Below are 20,117 nucleotides of genomic sequence, written 5' to 3' on the forward strand. Positions count from 1 at the left end.
CACCTTACCAAACTTACCTGATTAATTGGTGCTGGAAATGTGTTGCTGGAAAAGCGCAGGTCAGGCAGCATCCAAGGAACAGGAGAATCGACGTTTCGGGCATAAGCCCTTCTTCAGGAATGGGGAAAGTTTGTCCAGCAGGCTAAGATAAAAGGTAGGGAGGAGGGACTTGGGAGAGGGGCGTCGGAAATGTGATAGGTGGAAAGAGGTCAAGGTGAGGGTGATAGGTCAGACTGGAATTCCTTCGACTCCGCCGCATCTGCTCCCAGGAGGACCAGTTCCAAAAACGCACAACCCAGATGGCCTCCTTCTTCAAGGACCGCAATTTCCCCCCCGACGTGGTCGACGATGCCCTCCACCGCATCTCTTCCACTTCCCGATCCTCCGCCCTTGAACCCCGCCCCTCCAACCGCCACCAGGACAGAACCCCACGGGTGCTCACCTACCACCCCACTAACCTCCATGTACAGCGCATAATCTGGGGCCTTGGAGGGAGGTGAGGGGGGAGGTGTGGGCGCAAGTCTTGCACCTCCTGCGGTTGCAGGGGAAGGTGCCGGGAGTGGAGGTTGGGTTGGTGGGGGGTGTGGATCTGACGAGGGAGTCACGGAGGGAGTGGTCTTTACGGAATGCTGATAGGGGAGGGGAGGGAAATATATCCTTGGTCCACCTTACCTGATTAATTGCCTACTCTGCCCCTATGATGCCCTAGCCCCCAAAACGTACCTGGAATGACTCGTCACTGCTGACATTTCCCAAAGTGGAACCCGCATTCATGCTGCCAACACCTGAACTCTAATCAACTGGCCTTTAATGACTGTTGTGATTAGCCTTCCCCAAATTTACCACTGTCACCTGAAGAAAGTTATTCTTATCTATAACTACCTTAAAACTTATGGAATTATGACCAATAATGGCATCAAAGTAGCTCAGTGGTTAGCACTGCTGCCTCACAGCACAAGGGACTTGGGTTCGATTCCAGCCTCAGGCGACTGTCTGTGTGGAGTTTGAACATTCTCCCTGTGTCTGTGTCGGTCTCCTCCCACAATCCAAAGATGTGCAAGTCGGGTGAATTGGCCATGCTAAATTGCGTATAGTGTTCAGGGATGTGTAGGCTAGGTGCATTCATCTGGGGTAAATGTAGAGTAATACGGTAGGGAGATGGGTCTGGGTGGGTTACTCTTCAGAGGGTCTGTGTGGACTTGTTGGACAAATTGCCTGTTTCCACACTGTAGAGATTCTAAGAAAACTACCGTTCCTGAAATGCTTCCCACTGAAACTTTGATTACCTGGCCATGCTCATACCCTGGAGCATGAAGGCTGAGGGGTGACCTTATAGAGGTTTATAAAATCATGAGGGGCATGAAAGCTAGTGCTTTCAATTAAACTCGTTGGACTATAACCTGGTGTTGTGTGATTTTTAAGTAAGAGGGGCATGGATAGGGTGAATAAGCAAGGTCTTTTTCCTGTGGTGGAGGAGCCCAAAACTAACGGACATAGTTTTACGGTGAGAGGGGAAAGATTTAAAATGAACCTGAGGGATCACTTTTTCACACAGATGGTGGTGCATGTATGGAACTTACTGCCTCAAGAAGTAGTGGAGGTGGATGCAATTACCACATTTAAAAGGTATCTGGATTGGTATAGGAAAAGGAAGAGTTGAGAAGAATAAGGTCCAAATGCTGGCAAACGGGACTAGATTTGTTAATGATGTCCAGTTGTCGCAGACGAGTTGGACCGAAGGATCTATTTCCATGCTGTATGATACTATGACTGTCTAGTACGACCACTTCCCTAGTTGGACTATCCACATGGATGCACCAAACAACTTCTGCCCCATCTAAGCCCTTGGTGTTAAAGGAGTCCTAATCAATATTGGGAAAATTAAAATCATCCTGCTGTTTTTACACCTTTCCATGATCTGTTCCACGTGTCTTTTCTTCTATCACCCATTGGCTATTGGGAGGCCTGTAATATAACCCCATCATAGTGATTACACCTTTCTTATTTCTGAGTTCTACTCATATCCAATATGTCCTCTCTTAGTGCAGCTGCACTTTCTCCTTAATTAGTATTGCAATTCCCCAACCACTTTTACATCCCTCTCTATTATCATGAAACATCTAAACCCTGGAACATTGAGCAGTCAGACCTGCCCTGCTCTAAACCAAGTTTCTGTAATGGCAGAAGCAACATGGTGAGGAAAAATAAACTGGCTCTTTTCAGGCTTTAGGGATTTTTTTAACAACTGCAGAGCAAAGCAAAGTACCTTCCTTTCCAGGGACCCAATGGCTTCTGACCTTATTGTTCACATCTAAAAGTTGTTCAGCTACCTGGACGTTTTCACATCGTTGTTGGCAAGTACACTGACCAATCAGCTACTTGTTGCAGGCTGAATCTCACTTCATACACACCCTCCTTGGTGCCAGTTCATCCACAACAAAGCTTCCCTCACTGGTTAAAAAGCAACAGTGTCAACAACACTTACTGTGCTGATAACTTACTTTTGAAAAAGTGCAGTAATCCTTTCCACAATCTTTCTTTTAAAAACAATTCTTTTGCAGCTTCAATCCACAAAGAATAATACAGGAAAATAAAAAGTAGCTTCTACAGAATTGCTTTAGCTATCTGTCTGTATTTTTCTAACATTTTTTAAAATGAGCAGTGATGTATATAATATAAGGTGAGGCAAAAACTCCCATCAGATATCCTGGACTAAAACCCTCTGAACTTGGGACAGGAGGTTGTGAAATTGACATTTGAACTAAAACTCTCTGAGGTCACTGGCTGAGACAGATGAGGCAATATGCAAGCTTAGAGGTAGCTGTCTGGAACATGCTAATGGAAGGCCCCCACAAATGCCTCAGCTAAAAGACAATGACCTTTATTCTTGATGAACAGTTTATGCCTGAAATGTCGATTCTCCTGCTCCTTGGATGCTGCCTGACCTGCTGTGCTTTTCCAGTGCCACACTCTCGACTCTGATCTCCAGCATCTGTAGTCCTCACTTTCTCCTAATAGACAATAAACACAAGCCTGCAGAGAAAACAGCTGAGACAATCTGGAGCCTACAAAACCATTCAACTTTTAAACATTTTCTTGGATGCAGAGATACTGAACATTCTGCATCATTGTACAACATGCAAACCTGTTTGCCTTGAATGGGAAGGCCTTCACACTATCAGCAACAACTTAACCTACAACCATCTAAGAGCAATAATGGATATTCAAAACTATCGGAAATTCATTCACTTTAATTGAAGAACCATTCACACCTCATCTAATACTCAGGAAGCTCATTAAGCCCTGCGAGGAAGAACAACAGCTCAGAGATCAAATGCAGATTTGGTGGGAAATAATGGAAATCAACAGTCAGTATAACTGGGGAACCTTGATCTCTGGTGCGGTTCAACCAGTAGTCCAGCCAGCATCAAGAAATCAGCCACAGCCAGTCACAGACTCAGGAAAGGAAGGAGTGTGAGCAATCTTCTCATCCATGACCTCCACGTACTGATGAGAAGTGACCGGAAAGCAGAGAGACCGACTAGGGGCAGCGCCAGGGACATCCACCACTGTCCAAACCAACAGAAGCCACTTTGGGGGTGAGCATAAGATCATCAAGACCCTCTGTCCCAGCTCAGTAAGATAGGGTAGGAAGGGTGGATTTCAGGGCCGATGGTGCAGGGCACCCCCAGGGAAGGGAAGCAGGATAGGACCCCAGGATTCGCGTTTTCTCTCTTCTCTCTCTTTTCCCATCATCGAGAAATTAACAACTCTCTGTAATTAAAAAGCCACTATACTAAATTGGTGCTGCAAGGGTTAATTGGGGTGTTAGTGGCTGTCACATTTCTCTTGATGCATTGCATTGTTTTTTTGTAAATATTCATTTTCTTGTCAGGGATTTTATACATATATATATATTCACAATTTTGCTTGTTTTAAATAAAATCCAGAGTTTCCTTTGCCTCTGAAGCATCTGCTTCCTGTGTTTTTCACCACACCACATCTCACTACATAAGCTCAGCGTCTAAACCAGGGAGCTGCTGTACAATAAACTGACCAGCACTCCCATTAGAACTGGGGCTTTGTCAGAGATGCTAGCTCTCAGTCAATTTGATTCACGTGGTACTCTATCAAGAAATGGCGAAAGACTCAGGAACCACAAAAACATGTTCCAAAAACATCTGGCAATATTACTGTAGCCTTGTGCTCCAGAACTTGCTACACCCTAGCTAAGCTGTTCCAGTTGAGCCACAATGTTGACAGCTACATGACAATGTGGAACATTGTCTAGGTACATCTTGTACACAAAAAAAATTGGACAAATCCAATCGGCCATTAATGCCCTAGTCTATTCTCGATCATCAGTAAACTGATCAAAGGGGTCATCAGTGTTATCAAGCAGCACTTGCTTAACAATAATCTGCTTACTGACCCTTGGTATGGGTTCTGACAAGGCTACTCACAAATGACTTCATTACAGTTTGGTTCAAAACAACTGAATTCCAGGGTGAGGCAAGAGGCCGTATTTAGCCAAGTATGACATCAGGAGCCCTAGTAAAATTGAGTTAATGGGAATCAAGGAAAAGCTCTTCACTGGTTGGAGTCTTACCTGGCAGAAAGACACTGGTTGTGCTTGTGAAGGTCAGTCATCTCAACTCCATGACATCTCTGCAGGAATTCCTCAGGCTAGTATCTAGATCCAAGTATCTTCAGCTGCTTCATCAATGACCTTCCATCCGGAAGCAGGGATGTTGGCCAATGATTGTACAATGTTCAGTGCCACTCGCATGTAATCAGATATTGAAGCAGTCCATAAGCAAATGCAACAAGACTTGAACAATATCTGGGTTTGGACTGACAAGTGGTAAGTCACATTCACAGCATGCAAGTGTCAGGCAATCACCATCTCCAACAAGAGATAATTTAACATTACTCCTGGACATTTGATGACATCACTATATCGCTCACCATCAGTATCTGAGAGACTACCATTGACCATAAACTGAATTTGACTAGCTATATCAATACTGTGATTACAATAGCAGGTCAGAGGCTCGGAGTCCTGCAGTAAGGAACTCATTTCCTGATTCCTCATTATTTCCTGATTCCTGTCCATCACCTACAAGACACAAGTCATGAGTGTGATGGAATGCTTACCACTTGTCTGGATGAATGCACCTCTAACAACACTCAAAAAGATAATCACCATCCAGGACAAAGGAGTCAGCTTTACTGGCATCACATTCACTTCCTCCATCATCAGTACTCAGTAGCAGCAATGCGTAATATCCAAAAGATGTGAAGCAGAAAATCACCAAGGCATTTTAATAGCATCTTCCAAAGTCATTACCACTATGATTTAGAAGGACAAGGGCAGCAGGATATATAGGAACACTGCTCCCTAACAGGATTGTATGTGCACCAAATGAACTGCATCAGTTCAAGGCAGCAGCTCACTACCACCTTCTCAACTAGGGATGAACAGTAAATGCTGACCCAGCTACTAATGCTCTCACCGTTTGAATGAACAAACAAAAGTTAATATACTTTTAGTCAGAATATTGAACTGGTCTGTTCTGATAAAACAAAAAGAGGAAATGTTTTTGTTCGCATTAATGGGGATATTGCAAGTTAGCTTGTTGGACTTCCTGATCTTCCCTACTTTTATGCTGCAACAAACAATGTGATTCTGATGTGGTGCAGCCAGCAGACACCACTGAAGCAATGGGAAATGTTTGCAAATTGTTTCTCTCAAAAATAGTAGAGGTCGAGAGTGTGGTGCTGGAAAAGCAGGTCAGGCAGCATCCGAGGAGCAGGAGAATCAATGTTTCGGGCAAAAAAATGTTTGATTTACTGTAATCTCCAGCATCTGCAGTCCTCACCTTTGGCATGGTTGAGGTGCTGAATAAGTACATTGCTTCTGTCTTCACAGAAGAGAATGAAGTTAACACTGTAGTATAGCATAGGGGATCAGAGATATTGGATAAGTTAAAAAAATGTACAATGGAGAGATTAGAAAATGGTTGGCACTCAAATTAACTAAGGCACTTGGTCCAGATATGATGCATTCTAGATAGCTGATGAAAGCTACTATAGAGAAAATTAAATTTCATTTGAAATGCATAAGTTAATTATGAACAGCCAACAACAGCTTTATTAAAGGCAAGTCACATTTGACTAACTTGATTGGGGTTATTTTATAACTTTGAACGGGGTCACAATGGGCGTGCAGGAGAAGTATACAACAATTTCAAAAACAGCAATTGAAAACAGCAATACAACATAAATATTCAAAAACAGAAGCAACATAGTATTCAGGGTGTAACTTGGGTACAAGAGATAATATGCAGCAGTAATAGTGAATATATTTTTTTGATGGACCGACATATACCATGGGGTCATAAAGTCAGTATTATGACAAATCTTCTATATTTATAAATACAGAAGTTAGTGTCATAAATACATAGTCTATAAGTAAATGACTAGGACATATAGGAGTACAGTCTTAAGGTTTGCAGATGACACTATTTACTGCTAAAATTTAAAAGGATAACAGTAAGGCTTCAAGAAGCCATAGACTAGTAAAATGGACAGAAGCATTGGAATTGTCAGAAGCATTGCAATACAATTCCATATCCTTAATTGTGGAGCGATAAACATCAGGAGAAACAATGGTGAAGCAGTATTATCTAGGTTATAATAAATGGTAAGTGCTAAGGAAATGATTCCTCTGGCTGGTGAATTTAGAACAGTCTCAAAATAAGAGATGTCAGCCATTCAAGACTGTAAACAAAAAGTTAAAGATCACACAACACCAGGTTATAGTCCAACAGGTTTATTTGGAAGCACTAGATTTCAGCACAGAATTTATAGGAAAAGTTTAGTGTGATGTAATTGAAATTATATATTGAAAAATACCTGGATTGTTTGTTAAGTCTCTCATCTTTTAGAGTGAGCAAAAGTGAGGACTGCAGATGTTGGAAATCAGAGTCTAGATTAGAGTGCTGCTGGAAAGCACAGCAGGTCAGGCAGCATCCGAGGAATAGGAAAATCGATAAGGATGCTAGTCAGTTCAGACTAAGTTGAGTAAAAATGTCTTTACTCCATGAGTGAGGGTGTAGTTTCAGTTCTTTCATCTGTAAACCCCAGAACATTCTTAAAGTTACATTTTTCAAGTTCACTTGAGAATGTAACCTATTGGACTATAACCTGGTGTTGTGTGATTTTTAACTTTGTACACCCCAGTCCAACACCAGTACCTTCAAGTCATAAACAAAAAGAAACTTCTTCACTCAATGCATTATAAACCTTTGGAATTTTCTATCCCATAGAGCTACAAATGCTCAGTCACTGAACCTATTCAAGACAGAGGTCAACAGATTGGTGGATACCAAAAAAACGAAGGAATTTGAGGATGGCCAAGCAGAGTCAAGCTAGAAGATCTGCCATTATTCTGTTGGGATTGAAAATCCATAATTTTTTAAAATTTGAATTTCAAAATAGAAGCAGATGGATGTAGGTCATTTCTTTGAGGTTTTTTTTGAAAGGTCAGAGTCAATTTGGAACAGTGGTCCAAATACATTAATTCCATGAAAGAATAAGACTGTAGTAGCTCAAATGTCTAGGAGATCCCCTGTAGCACGAATGGATAAAAATGTTTATATTGTTGGGTTTGTGAAGGTATTGCAAACGCATTAAGGCAACTAGCTTAGTTTTCACTTCAGAATGTTCAAAATATTAGTCCAGAAGAATTGAGTTCATTACACATTAGATTAGATTACTTACAGTGTGGAAACAGGCCCTTCGGCCCAACAGGTCCACACCGACCCTCCAAAGAACAACCCATCCAGGCCCATTCCTCTACGTTTACCTCTTCACCTAACACTACAGGCAATTTAGCATGGCCAATTCACCTAACCTGTACATTTTTAGACTGTGGGAGGAAACCAGAGCACCCGGAGGAAACCCACGCAGACACGGGGAGAATGTGCAAACTCCATACAGACAGTTGCCCGAGGCAGGAATTGAACCCCGGTCTCTGGCGCTGTGAGGCAGCAGTGCTAACCACTGTGCCACCGTGCTGCCCATATCTCCAAGCAAGAGACCTAATCTTTTTGGTTTAGCTCAGGGGAACCAGCCACAACAGTACACTGGTTTATGATCAGTGGTGCTTCCAGGCCAAGAGGGCTTGCATAGAAGTATTCAATTGTTTTTAAAAACTGAACAAGTTTAGGTCATAGGAACCAGTAAGGAATCTTAAAATTGTCTCTAAAGTTCAAGAAAGAGAGACTAAGGAAGGTCAGAGAAAGGAATATTTTAAAAAGTTGAGGATGGAATGATATTTCTCTGGGATTGAGTTTCTTATGAATGGTATTGGAAAACCAGTTGAATCTTTGTTTTGATGTTTGTTAAGTTCTGTTAGCTATCTTGTATGTAAATGTTGTTTGTTTCTTCCTTTTGTGTAAAAGACTTATATTCCGCTGTTAAAAAATATCTGCAGCCCCACATGAATGTCTTAGTGATTAACCACCATGTTGGATAACTGTAAAAATTAAACATGTGACCTTTCAAATCTGGGTTCATTTTGAAGTGTTCACTAGTCCAGAACTGTCAATTGAGATCATGGCACTGTTGAATGTCAGAGGTGAAAAGGCCAAATGGTCTTGTTCCTATTTTAAATATGAATGGATTCAAGAAAATGAAACATGCATACTCAAGACTTTAAAGGAGAAAGGGCAGATTGATAAGGCAGTTAGGAAATAATATGAAATGAGACTTTATTAATTGAGGCATGGACTACAAAAACAAGGAAGATATTCTAGTCTTTTTACAGATCTCTGGTTTGGTCTCAGTCAACATATTGCATGCATAAAATTCTGAAGATCACACTTTAGAAAGAATACCAAGGCCTTTTGAGGGCAAAGTTATGTTGACCAGGAGTGAAGACATTCTCCTATACAGAGGCATGACAGATTTCATGTGTTTTCCTTACAGCAAAATAAATTTGAGTCCTCACAATTATTCAAAACAACTAAAGGGTTTCTTTAGCTTTGCTCCATTCACCTTATCTTGTGGGAAGGGAGACAGTAAAACAGAAACCTCAGATTTAAAATAGAATAACAAAAGCCCTAATGGGAGATAAGGTTTATTTTCCAGTGGGCTGCTAAAAAAAAAAATCTGAAACTCACTACTTGAAAGGATTTTGGAATCAAGTTCCACACTAAGTTTGTGCTTGATAGAATTTAATATGTAGGGTTACTTCAAAGAATAATTTTGGGGCCAAATTGGACAGAAAATACTAACACAGTGTGAAAAGTCGAGTTCATCTTAAAACAACTACAGTAAAATTTTAAATATTTCGTTAAGCAGCTGACTGTAAATGTTTACTGAATAGCTGCTAGTCTGTACATGGCTGTTCCCAGATATTCTACTCAAGAGCCAATAAAACAAATTACCTGCTGAAAACTATTTAAATTCAGTGACCCGGAATTCACCTCAGAATAACTTGGCATTGTTTAGATGTCCCATCAATATGTGCAGGTCCCTGTTGCTTCATTTAAACTAAGTGAAACGGAACAAAATAACTCACGAAAACTTTCTAGCCACTGAAAATTGTAGAAACAGTGAATAACACGAGAAAAGGTAGGTCTCATCTGTGAGCACACGATGAGCAATGAATGTTTGCACAGTGACTGACAACATTCCCCGAACAAAGCCCAATCAGCCAGCTGTCCATTCAGAGGGCTCGGTGGGCGGGGCAGGGGTTCCCCACAGATTGGCGTGAGCCAAATGCAATGTTGATTAATGTCAAGAAGTGAATGGAGTTGGAGCAGAGCCCGATTTTATTCAGCATTACCCAATCGGCCACCTCCTTTCCCCCTTCGGATGGTTTGGGAAGTGGAAATATATTGCTGAAGCCAGTGTGTATTCGTAAAACTGTAAGACAGTGGTGTAACTAAAACGCAGTAGGATGAAATGGTATTTGAATTTGATAAGTTAGCTAATAAAACCCAAAATATCACAGTGACTCCTTACCCGGATGTAAAGAGCTTTGTCTTGTTGGTATGTTATTTGCTTATTATTTCTGTGATGAACTTTCCCCACAGGTTCACTTCATGCAACTCCGCCCAAGCTCACATTCTATGCTCCTCTGAGTTTGCAGTAGCCTTCTCTACACTTTGGAACACTACAGCTGCAATTCCAAACTTCTGCACTTTGCCACTTCTTCCTCCACCTTTAAAACTTCTCAGAACTAATTTTGTTTTAAATAAACTTTTGGACATTTATTTGAGTTTATCACCATAGACTTGTGTCCTTACCTCCTGAGATTTATATATTTCTGTCTCATTTCTCCCATGCTTGTATACTGGAGTGGTCTTCTATTAGAGGCACTGTATTAACATGGAGGTATTGATGGTGTTGAGTTTATTGGCTGTGTTATGGAGACATATTGGATAGTGACTTTAATATCCTCCTCATTTGGATTTGGAGATGATTCAGGACTTCTTTTCCCAAATTTAACTACATTGTTATGTTATCACTCATCTCCCAAGTGAGGTTACTGAAACATGGGTGGTGGCTATGTTTACTACTAATAAATAACAGGAGTCATTGAAAGTGTAGATTCAAGAATCAAATCTGTCTGCAAAACAAGATTGTGACAGTACAAGATGATCTCAGTGAAGCAAAAAGGAATTAAGAAAGCTTCTCATGTTCAAATTTGATTTGAGATAGACTTGCTTTCTCATGAATGGGGAAGTAAATTCTCATGTTCTTTTCAGGGAGTCATAGAGATGTACAGCACAGAAAGAGACCCTTCGGTCCAATCCATCCATGCTGACCTGATATCCTATCCTAATCTAGTCTCATTTGCTAGCACTTGGCCCCACATCCCTCTAAACCCTTCCTATTCATATGTCCAGCCTTTTAAATGCTGTAGTTGTACCAGCCTTCACTGCCTCCTCTGGCACCTCTTTCCATTCACGCACACCTTCGGTGTGAAAAAGATGCCCCTTAGGTCCCTTTTATATCTTTCCTCTCTTACCCTAAATTTATGCCCTCCAGTTCTGGACTTCCCCACCCCTAGGAAAAGACCTTGTCTCTTTATCCTTTCCATGCCCCTAATGATTAAATAAACCACCATACGGTCACCCCTCAGCCTCCGACACTCCAGGGGAAACAGTGTATTCAGCCTCTCCCTATAGCTCAAATCCGCCAACCCTGGAGACATCCTTGTAAATCTTTTCTGAGCCCTTTCAAGTTTAACAACATCCTCTCGATAGGAAGGAGACCAGATTTGCACACAATATTCCAACAGTGGCCTAATCAATATCCAGTATAGCTGCAATATGACCTCCCAACACCTCTACTCAATACTCTGACCAATAAAGGAAAGCATACCAAACACCTTTTTCACTATCCTATCCACCTGTAACTCCATTTTCAAGGAACTATGAACCTGCACTCCAAGGTCGCTTTGTTCAGCAACACTGCCCAGGATCTTACCATTAAGTGTATAAGTCTGATTTGCTTTCCCAAAATGCAGCAGCTCACTGCTGTGCTCTTCCAGCACCACTAATCCTTTATCTAAAGTAACTCTATCTGCCACTCCTCAGCCCATTGGACCATCTGATCAAGATCCTGTGTACTCTCAGGTAACCTTCTTCGCTGTCTACTGCACCTCCAATTTTGGTGTCATCTGCAAACTTATGTTCACATCCAAATCATTTATATAATTGACGAAAATAGTGGACCCAGAACTGATCCTTGTGGCACACCACTGGTCACAGACCTCCACCACCATCTCCTGTCTTCTAACTTCGAGCCAGATCTGTATCCAAGTGGCTAGTTCTCCCTGTATTCCATGCGATCTAACCTTGCTAACCAGTCTCCCATGAGGAACCTTGTCGAATGTCTTACTGAAGTCTATATAGATCATGTCTATCATTGTATCCTCATCAATCTTGTTTGTTACTTCTTCAAAAAACTCAATCAAGTTCATGAGACATGATTTTCATGCCATGCTGACTATCCATAATCAGTTCATATAAATCCTGTTGCTTCAGAATCCCTCCAACAAACTGCCCACCAGCAATGTCAGGCTCACCGGTCTAGAGTTCCCTGTCTTTTCCTTACCACCTTTCTTAAATAAAGGTACCATGTTAGCCAACGTTCAGTCTTCCGGCACCTCACGTGTGACTATCGATGATACAAATACCTCAGCAATCACTTCCCTAACTTCCCACAGAGTTCTAGGGTACACTTGATCAGGTTCTGGGGATTTATCCACCTTTATTTGTTTCAAGACATCCAGCACCCTCTCCACTGTAATATGGACATTTTTCAAGGTGTCACCATCTATTTCCCCACATTCTGTATCTTCCTTGTCCTTCTCTACAGCAAATACTGATGCAAAATACTCGTTTACTATCTCTTCCATTTCCTGCAGCTCCACACAAAGGCTGCCTTGCTGGTGTTGGAGGAGCCCTATTCTCTCCCTAGTTACCCTTTTGTCCTTAATGTATTTATAAAATCCCTTTGGATTCTCCTTAACTGTATTTGCCCTTTTTACTCTCCTGATTTCCCTCAGAAGTCCACTAATACTGCCTTTATACTCTTCTAAGGATTCATTTGATGTCATTGTCTATATCTGACATATGCTTCCTTTTTTTTCTTAACCAAAACCTCAACTTCTCTATTTATCCAGCTTTCCCTACACCTACCAGCCTTTCCTTTCACCCTAACAGGAATATATTGTCTCTGGATTCTCGTTATCTCATTTCTGAAGGCTTCCCATTTTCCAGCCATCCCTTTACCTGCGAACATCTGCCCCCAATCAGCTTTTGAAAGTTCTTGCCTTCCTCCAATTTAGAACTTCAACTTTTAGATCCGCTCTATCCTTTTCCATCACTATTTTAAAACTAATACAACTATGGTCACTGGTCCCAAAGTGCTCCCCCACTGACACCTCAGTCATCTGCCCTGCCTTATTTGCCAAGAGTAGGGCAAGTTTTGCACCTTGTCGAGTAGGTATATCCACATACTGAATCAGAAAATTTTCTTGTACACACTTAACAAATTCCTCTCTGTCTCAACCCTTAACACTATGGCAGCCCCAGTCTATGTTTGGAAAGTTAAAATCCTTTATCATAACCACCCTATTATTCTTACAGATAACTGAGATCTCCTTACAAATTTGTTTCTCAATTCCCCTCTGACTATTAGGGGGTCTGTAATACAATCCCAATAAGGTGATCATCCCTTTCTTATTTCTCAGTTCACCCAAATAACTTCCCTGGATGTATTCCCAGGAATATCATCCCTAAGTACAGCAGTAATGCTATCCTTTATCAAAAAGGCCTCTCCCCCTCCTCTCTGCCCCTTTTCTGTCCTTCCTATAGCATCTGTATCCAGGAACATTAAGCTGCCAGTTCTGTCCATCCCTAAGCCACGTTTCTGTAATTGCTATGATATCCCAGTCCCGTGTTCCTAACCATGCCTGAGTTTATATGTTAAGCTCAGAATGATGGTGCCATCATTATGATAAATTCAAGAAGATTATCTATTTATTTGCTGTTTACCTATTATTTACTATCTATGCTACTTAACTATGTGATCTGCCTGTATTGCTTGCAAGACAAAGCTTTTCACTGTGCCTTGGTACACGTGACAATAAATTGAATTGAATTGAATTCAATTCAATTCAGACAAAATCATGAGGTTTGCCATTTCTACAGTCATCAGCCATCCATGATCAGCATGAAGAACTGCCCTGTCAGATCTAGTTAAGAATCTTGACATTTACAACTTAGATGGTTTTACATTTTTCAGTTTCCACATTTAGCAACAAAACTGTGAGAAAATCAAGTGGGAAACCTTGAAAGCCAAAGATCCTTGGGTACATTCAGAGGGTGGTAATTTTTATTTGGAATGACATTAAAATTCAAGAAAACAAGTTAGTGACTAATAAAAGGATCCAGGAAAACTAAATGACAATCTGCCTTGACATACATAGTTCACCTCATCGTAGGAGTTTTAGTGGAAGTGCATTAAAGTATTTTATATAAGGTTTGCTCCCCAGGAACCATAGGTGTCGTTTACTCAAGATTTCCTTGTTCTGCCTGACGCAGTTTTCATCCTAATTTCACATATCGTTTATCGTACAAAACTACTAATGAACTTGTGAATGCTTTGGATCTAACAATATTTTCCTACAAACTCTGAATAAACATGGATGGTAATACGTCTAAGAAGAATTTATTCAAGTGTAGTTCTTGGATATGCGGTATGTGCAGAATTTACTTGAGGGATGACTCTATGACTATGACTACCCAACATGCACATTAGCAACAATGTTCTGAATGTTGCATAATGGCAAATGCATAAATCATATGGTACGTACATCACAAATGGGCACAAGTGAGGTGTGCAAATCATAGGACCCTTCAAGACCAGATATAATTTGGATAATTTCAGGTTAGATTTAAGAGGAATTGAACAATATGAAGAAATGCAATAATTTATTGACAGTGTGGGATCATGTTCAAATAACAACTGAAATCAGTGCATGGCAAAAATAGCCTGTTTTTTCATCAATCACAGCACAAGTTAAAGCCGGCAATAGAATCCCAAAATACAGTTCTTACAAGAGCCCCTTTATGCACAGTTCGCACATATATTAAAATCCCATTACTATGGTGTTACATTTCTTATCTCTAGTACACAAAAGTTTGAATGGCTTCTGTCCTGGGAGACAGTAGTTGGGTAAAACACCTATCAGAAGGATATTGTGAAACTTGAAAGGGTTCAGAAAAGATTTACGAGCATGTTGCGAGGGTTGAAGGATTTGAGCTAAAGGGAGAGTTTGAATCGGCTAGGGTTGTTTTCCCTGGAGTGTCGGAGGCTGGGGGGTGACCCTATAGAGATTTATAAAGTCATGAGGAGCATGGATAGGGTGAATAGACAAGGTCTTTTTCCTGGGATGGGGGAGTCCAGAACTGGAGGGCATAGGTTTAGGTGAGAGGGAAAAGATATAAAAGAGACCTAAGGGCCAACTTTTTCACGCAGAGGGTGGTGCGTGTGTGGAATGAGCTGCCTGCAGAAGTGGTGGAGGCTGGTACAATTACAAATTTAAAAAGCAGCTGGATGGGTATATGAATAGAAAAGGTTTGGAGGGATATGGGCCGGGTGCTAGCAGGTGGGGCTAGATTGGGTTGGGATATCTGGTCGGCATGGACGGGTTGGACCAAAAGGCCTGTTTCCGTGCTGTACATCTCAATGACTCCATGTGCTAAGTGCTGGCTGCTACTTCTGATGAGACATCTGTCCAGTCTGCTTGCATAATTAGGAGGTGTTAGCCCTTTGTCTTCTAAGTTCGTAAATATTAATAAAAAAACGCTAGGCCTATATGCTCTAAATAAGTTAAAAATTGTACCTATACTTAATAAAAGAATAAAGGATATTAACTGATTACTGCAGCTGGGTCGTGAGATTTTTAGATTAGATTACATTACAGTGTGGAAACAGGCCCTTCGGCCCAACAAGTCCACACCGCCCCGCCGAAGCGCCACCCACTCATACCCCTACATTTACCCCTCACCTAACAATACGGGCAATTTAGCATGGCCAATTCACCTTACCTGCACATCTTTGGACTGTGGGAGGAAATCGGAGCACCCGGAGGAAACCCACGCAGACATGGGGAGAACGTGCAAACTCCACACAGTCAGTCGCTTGAGGCGGGAATTGAACCCGGGTCTCTGGCGCTGTGAGGCAGCAGTGCTAACCACTGTGCCACTGTGCCGCCCAAATTATTTACTATTAGCTGGTATGAGTTTCATTCATTCATACAATTTCATGCAAACACTTAAAGGGATAATGGCCCAGTTAAAAGGTATTTAACAGGTATTTAATCTATTCAGGTCCAGGAGATGGTTGGTAATGGCTGATTAATATTATAATGTTTCATGGAAACTTAATGGGGATGGTATTGTTCTGTATGCTGAGCAAGGACTGATAAGGTGTGGAAATGCAATAACGGGTTTGAAAGGGTTGCTTTTAAATTTGGATAGTACCGAACCTTGGTTTTCTGAATGACTGAATGAAACCATGTTATAGTAAATAACGTGTTAACAAAAGATTATGAATGAATGAATGGGAATCTAGTATTAATGAATATAGTGAGCCTGTGAGTGAGTCAATAAAGATAGCCTTTAACACAATATCTCAGAACAGCAATCAATAAAAAGATTTTTAACAATCCCTAAATTTGACTTGCCAAACTTAGCCGAGTCATTCGGAGATGGAAGTGCATGGAATGGGCATTATTGAAATGGCAACAGAAAAAAGCTGAAGACGTAGTCCTTCAGGGCCTCTGTGGTGTTACTTGAGAGCAGGAATCCTGTCCACCTTTATGGTATGGGAAAACTTGTGCAGGGCAGAGGAATCAGACAATACAAATTATTAAAAATTTTTGTTTGATAGATAGTTAAACTGGTTCTGATGACAGCAATGTGAGTAATCAATTTATGAGTTGCATCCTCCTCTGCATAACTTTTGTATTGTTCTTTTTGTCATTGTTCTACCAAATCAATTCAAACATTGCCCTGGGACAATATATATACACCCCACAGAAGTAAACACAAGAGAATTCAAATAAAAGGATGTTATAAGCCAATTACACCCATGTTTCACTTGATGCATAGTTGAATTAATTACTTTCATTTGCATTGACCTTACATATTCACAATTTTTAAATTTACCTCTGAGAAACATTTATTTAACCAACCTTCACTAATTCAGAAGATATCACTGTTTATGTAAGAATGTTACATGCTTAAGAAAAGGAATTCAAGCTGTACCTTTAACCTATCAACATTAATACTTATGAAACTTGAAATTAGGCACAAAGTCCTGGTTACTCTAGTCTTCAAGATTACATGAAACTACATCATCAAAACTGACATTTATTTTTGAAATATTATAAAATCTATTTGTCAATAAAAATATATCTTTAAAAACTGACACTTAGAGTTTTTCAGTTTTTATAAATCCTGAATAAATTCCTGAAAAGCCGGAAAGACAGGAAAAGATAGAGTTGATTATGGAGTGCTATCATAGGATCAGTGGAAACATTGTGCATCCTGACACAACTCTTTTGGAATATTAAAGTCATTTTAGTAATGTACAGATAGAAAACCACATGATACCCAGAAGTCAATGCAGCACTTTAAAAAAATTCTGCTCACACTTCAAACATCTTCCAATCCTACGGACAATTTGAAATGTCTAGGTGCAAGGAGTCGAGTGAGGTTTCTACAGACGTTCATCATAAAGATGGTGAAAATAGGTGAAATCAAACTTTCCTGATCTCATAAAAATCAACCAAAAAAGTTATTCATGAGAATTCTGACACTTTACCTATGGGGTTGTTTCATTTATTGGATCCTGACACAAACTTAATTGGGCCAGCTAAGTAAACACCATCATTACTAGAACAGCTCAGATGTTAGGTATTGTTCAGTGAGTAGCTCACCTCATGACTCCTCAAAACCTCTTCAACACAATGAAGGCATAAATCAGAAATATGATGGACCACTCTTCACATACTTGGATGGGCGAGACAGCAACATTCAAGAAGCTCAACACCGTCCAGGAAAAAAACAGTCTGTGCACCTCATTGCTGAGCCTGTGAAGACCCATCCCTTTCATTGTTGCTGTACAATGCTATCGTACAGATTTTGCAACAGTCATTTAACTGCTTTGAGTAAGAAGACAATTGATGCATTGAAACACCATTATCTGTCAATTTTTCATCAGGTCATAGTGTATCCAAAGTTGCACATGTGTTTCCATTCCTTAACTGCTACTAGATCAAAATCCCTGACATACTGAATGAGCAGCATTATTGAGACTCTTTTATTACAGAGGCTGCAGCAATTCAAGAAGATACATCAACATGTGGACTGGCAGGGTGACAGTTAAATTAGATTAGATTAGTTATAGTGTGGAAACAGACCCTATGACCCAACAAGACCATACCGAACCGCCACCCCCCAGACTCATTCCCCTACATTTAAACCTTCACCTAACACTATGGGCAATTTGGCATGGCTAATTCAACTAACCTGCACATTTTTGGATTGTGGGAGGAAACCAGAGCACCCGGAGGAAACCCACGCAGACACAGGGAGAATGTGCAAACTCCGCACAGAGTCGCCTGATGCGGGAAATGAACCCGGGTCTCTGGTGCTGTGAGGCAGCAGTGCTAACCACTGTGCCATCGTGCCACCCAATATCTTCTCTCAGAGGGTTACGAGTCATTGGAACTCTACCACAGAGAACATGGGAGCAAATTCCTTGTGTATATATAAGGCTGAGTTAGATAAATCCTTGATCAGTAGGGGAATCAAGGATTACAAGGAAAGGACAGCAAAGTGAAAGTAAGGAATGTTGGATCAGTCATGATTGAGGGGTGGAAAAGTCTACTTGTTTTCCTACTTCTTATGGTCTTAAATTTTAAACTCATGGGAGATTGCAATTGAACAAGGACAAATTTACATTACTGCTCACAAATTCATTTTAAGGTTTACCCGTACATGCAGAAGTCTATGGCAAGCATACTAAATGAAATGGCAGAAGTAGACATTTTTCAGGAAAAATAAATCTATTAAAAAAAAACTTACTATCAACACTTGACTGTTATATCACATCATGACTTTGTATAGTGAACTATGCATGTCTGTTTTAAAAGATGTGCTGACCATCACATACAACTTACACTAGCATTGCAGTGAGACATAATTGAGAACAAATTTATCGTAATAAAGCACCTTGAATTTGAGGCTCTTGCAGAGCTTGTGAAATATTGATGAATGTGCTAAAATGCTATATTTATGATTCTATTCACAACAAAAATTTGTTTTCAGTAACTTCCAAATCCTGTTCTATCCAATTGTAAGGAGTAGCCATCCATCAAAAGGCACTATGAATACACTTTGAGAGTGGTGTTCGCTAAACAGATTGAGGACAAGCCCCTGTACAGTCAACCTGGGCAGCTAAGGCCTCAGTATAGAGAGACACACACACACACATAATAAGTCTTTTTAGCTGAGACAGAAGAAATAGAGAGAAAACAGAAAACGCCTGTAGTTTTAAGTATATCTGCTGGGAAGAATCATCTCTTATGTACTCAGCATCCATAGTTCAATGCAAATCTTATGATCTGGTTACTGATTTTACAGTAGATCTGTAACATTGGTATTGTGAACTGTTTTCAGGTTTCCCAGCACCCCTGAACTGCTTCAGAATTAAAACAGAAAATAAGAGGAAAAACTCAGCAGTTCTAGCAGAATCTGTGGAGCATTAATGTTTCAAGTCTTCTGAACTTAAGTTCTGAAGAAATAATATTTAATTCAAAACATTGACAATTGCTTTCTCTGACGATGCCAGTCCTGCTGAGTTTATTTCAGCACTTATTGTCTTTATTTCAGATTTTCAGCTTCTGCAGCATTTTGCTTTTATTATTGCTTTAGAATTATATAGGTTTTGAAGGCTCTTGGTGTGAATGCAAAATAACATTTGTCATCATGTAAAACAATAAATAAAGGTATTCTGATCTTCCTGTCCACAGACTGAGATGAGATGTTATTGTATTTTAATACCAGAGATTTCAGTATTTTGACAACTTTCTGGCTGTTCATTGTCCGTATTATGAATGAACAACTAGATTAAAAGATAAAAAATATGATTTAATGTATGATTTATTCTTTAGACATTGAGACATCAGAGCAGGAGTTGGCCATTCAGCCAATCAAATCTACTCTGCCAGTCAATGAGATCATGGCTGACCTGATAATGAGCCGAAAATGTGTTGCTGGAAAAGTGCAGCAGGTCAGGCAGCATCCAGGGAACAGGAGAATCGACGTTTCGGGCATAAGCCCTTCTTCAGGAATGAGGAAAGTGTGTCCAGCAGGCTAAGATAAAAGGTAGGGAGGAGGGACTTGGGGGAGGGGCGTTGGAAATGCGATAGGTGGAAGGAGGTCAAGGTGAGGGTGATAGGCCTCATTTCCTCTCCCCCCACCTTGTCTCAGTCAAATCCCTCGAACTCAGCACCGCCT

General features: G+C 40.6%; 1 protein-coding gene across 3 annotated transcripts in view; it reads right to left on the reverse strand.

Moving 5' to 3' along the window:
- Positions 1 to 20,117, reverse strand: part of LOC122559039 (protein FAM107B-like) — a 208,513-nt gene that overhangs the window by 66,937 nt on the left and 121,459 nt on the right. Inside the window, exon 1 of one of the 3 annotated variants that reach the window (XM_043708199.1) lies at positions 9,495 to 9,653. The exons of 1 other annotated variant lie outside the window; for it this stretch is intronic. The gene's annotated coding sequence lies outside the window, so the exon portion shown is untranslated. Of the gene's footprint in view, positions 1 to 9,455; positions 9,654 to 20,117 lie in introns of those variants that run through there. One more of the 3 variants, XM_043708198.1, reaches the window with a different exon arrangement.

This window comes from Chiloscyllium plagiosum, chromosome 18 (assembly GCF_004010195.1).
Source record: "Chiloscyllium plagiosum isolate BGI_BamShark_2017 chromosome 18, ASM401019v2, whole genome shotgun sequence".
NCBI lineage: Eukaryota > Metazoa > Chordata > Chondrichthyes > Orectolobiformes > Hemiscylliidae > Chiloscyllium > Chiloscyllium plagiosum.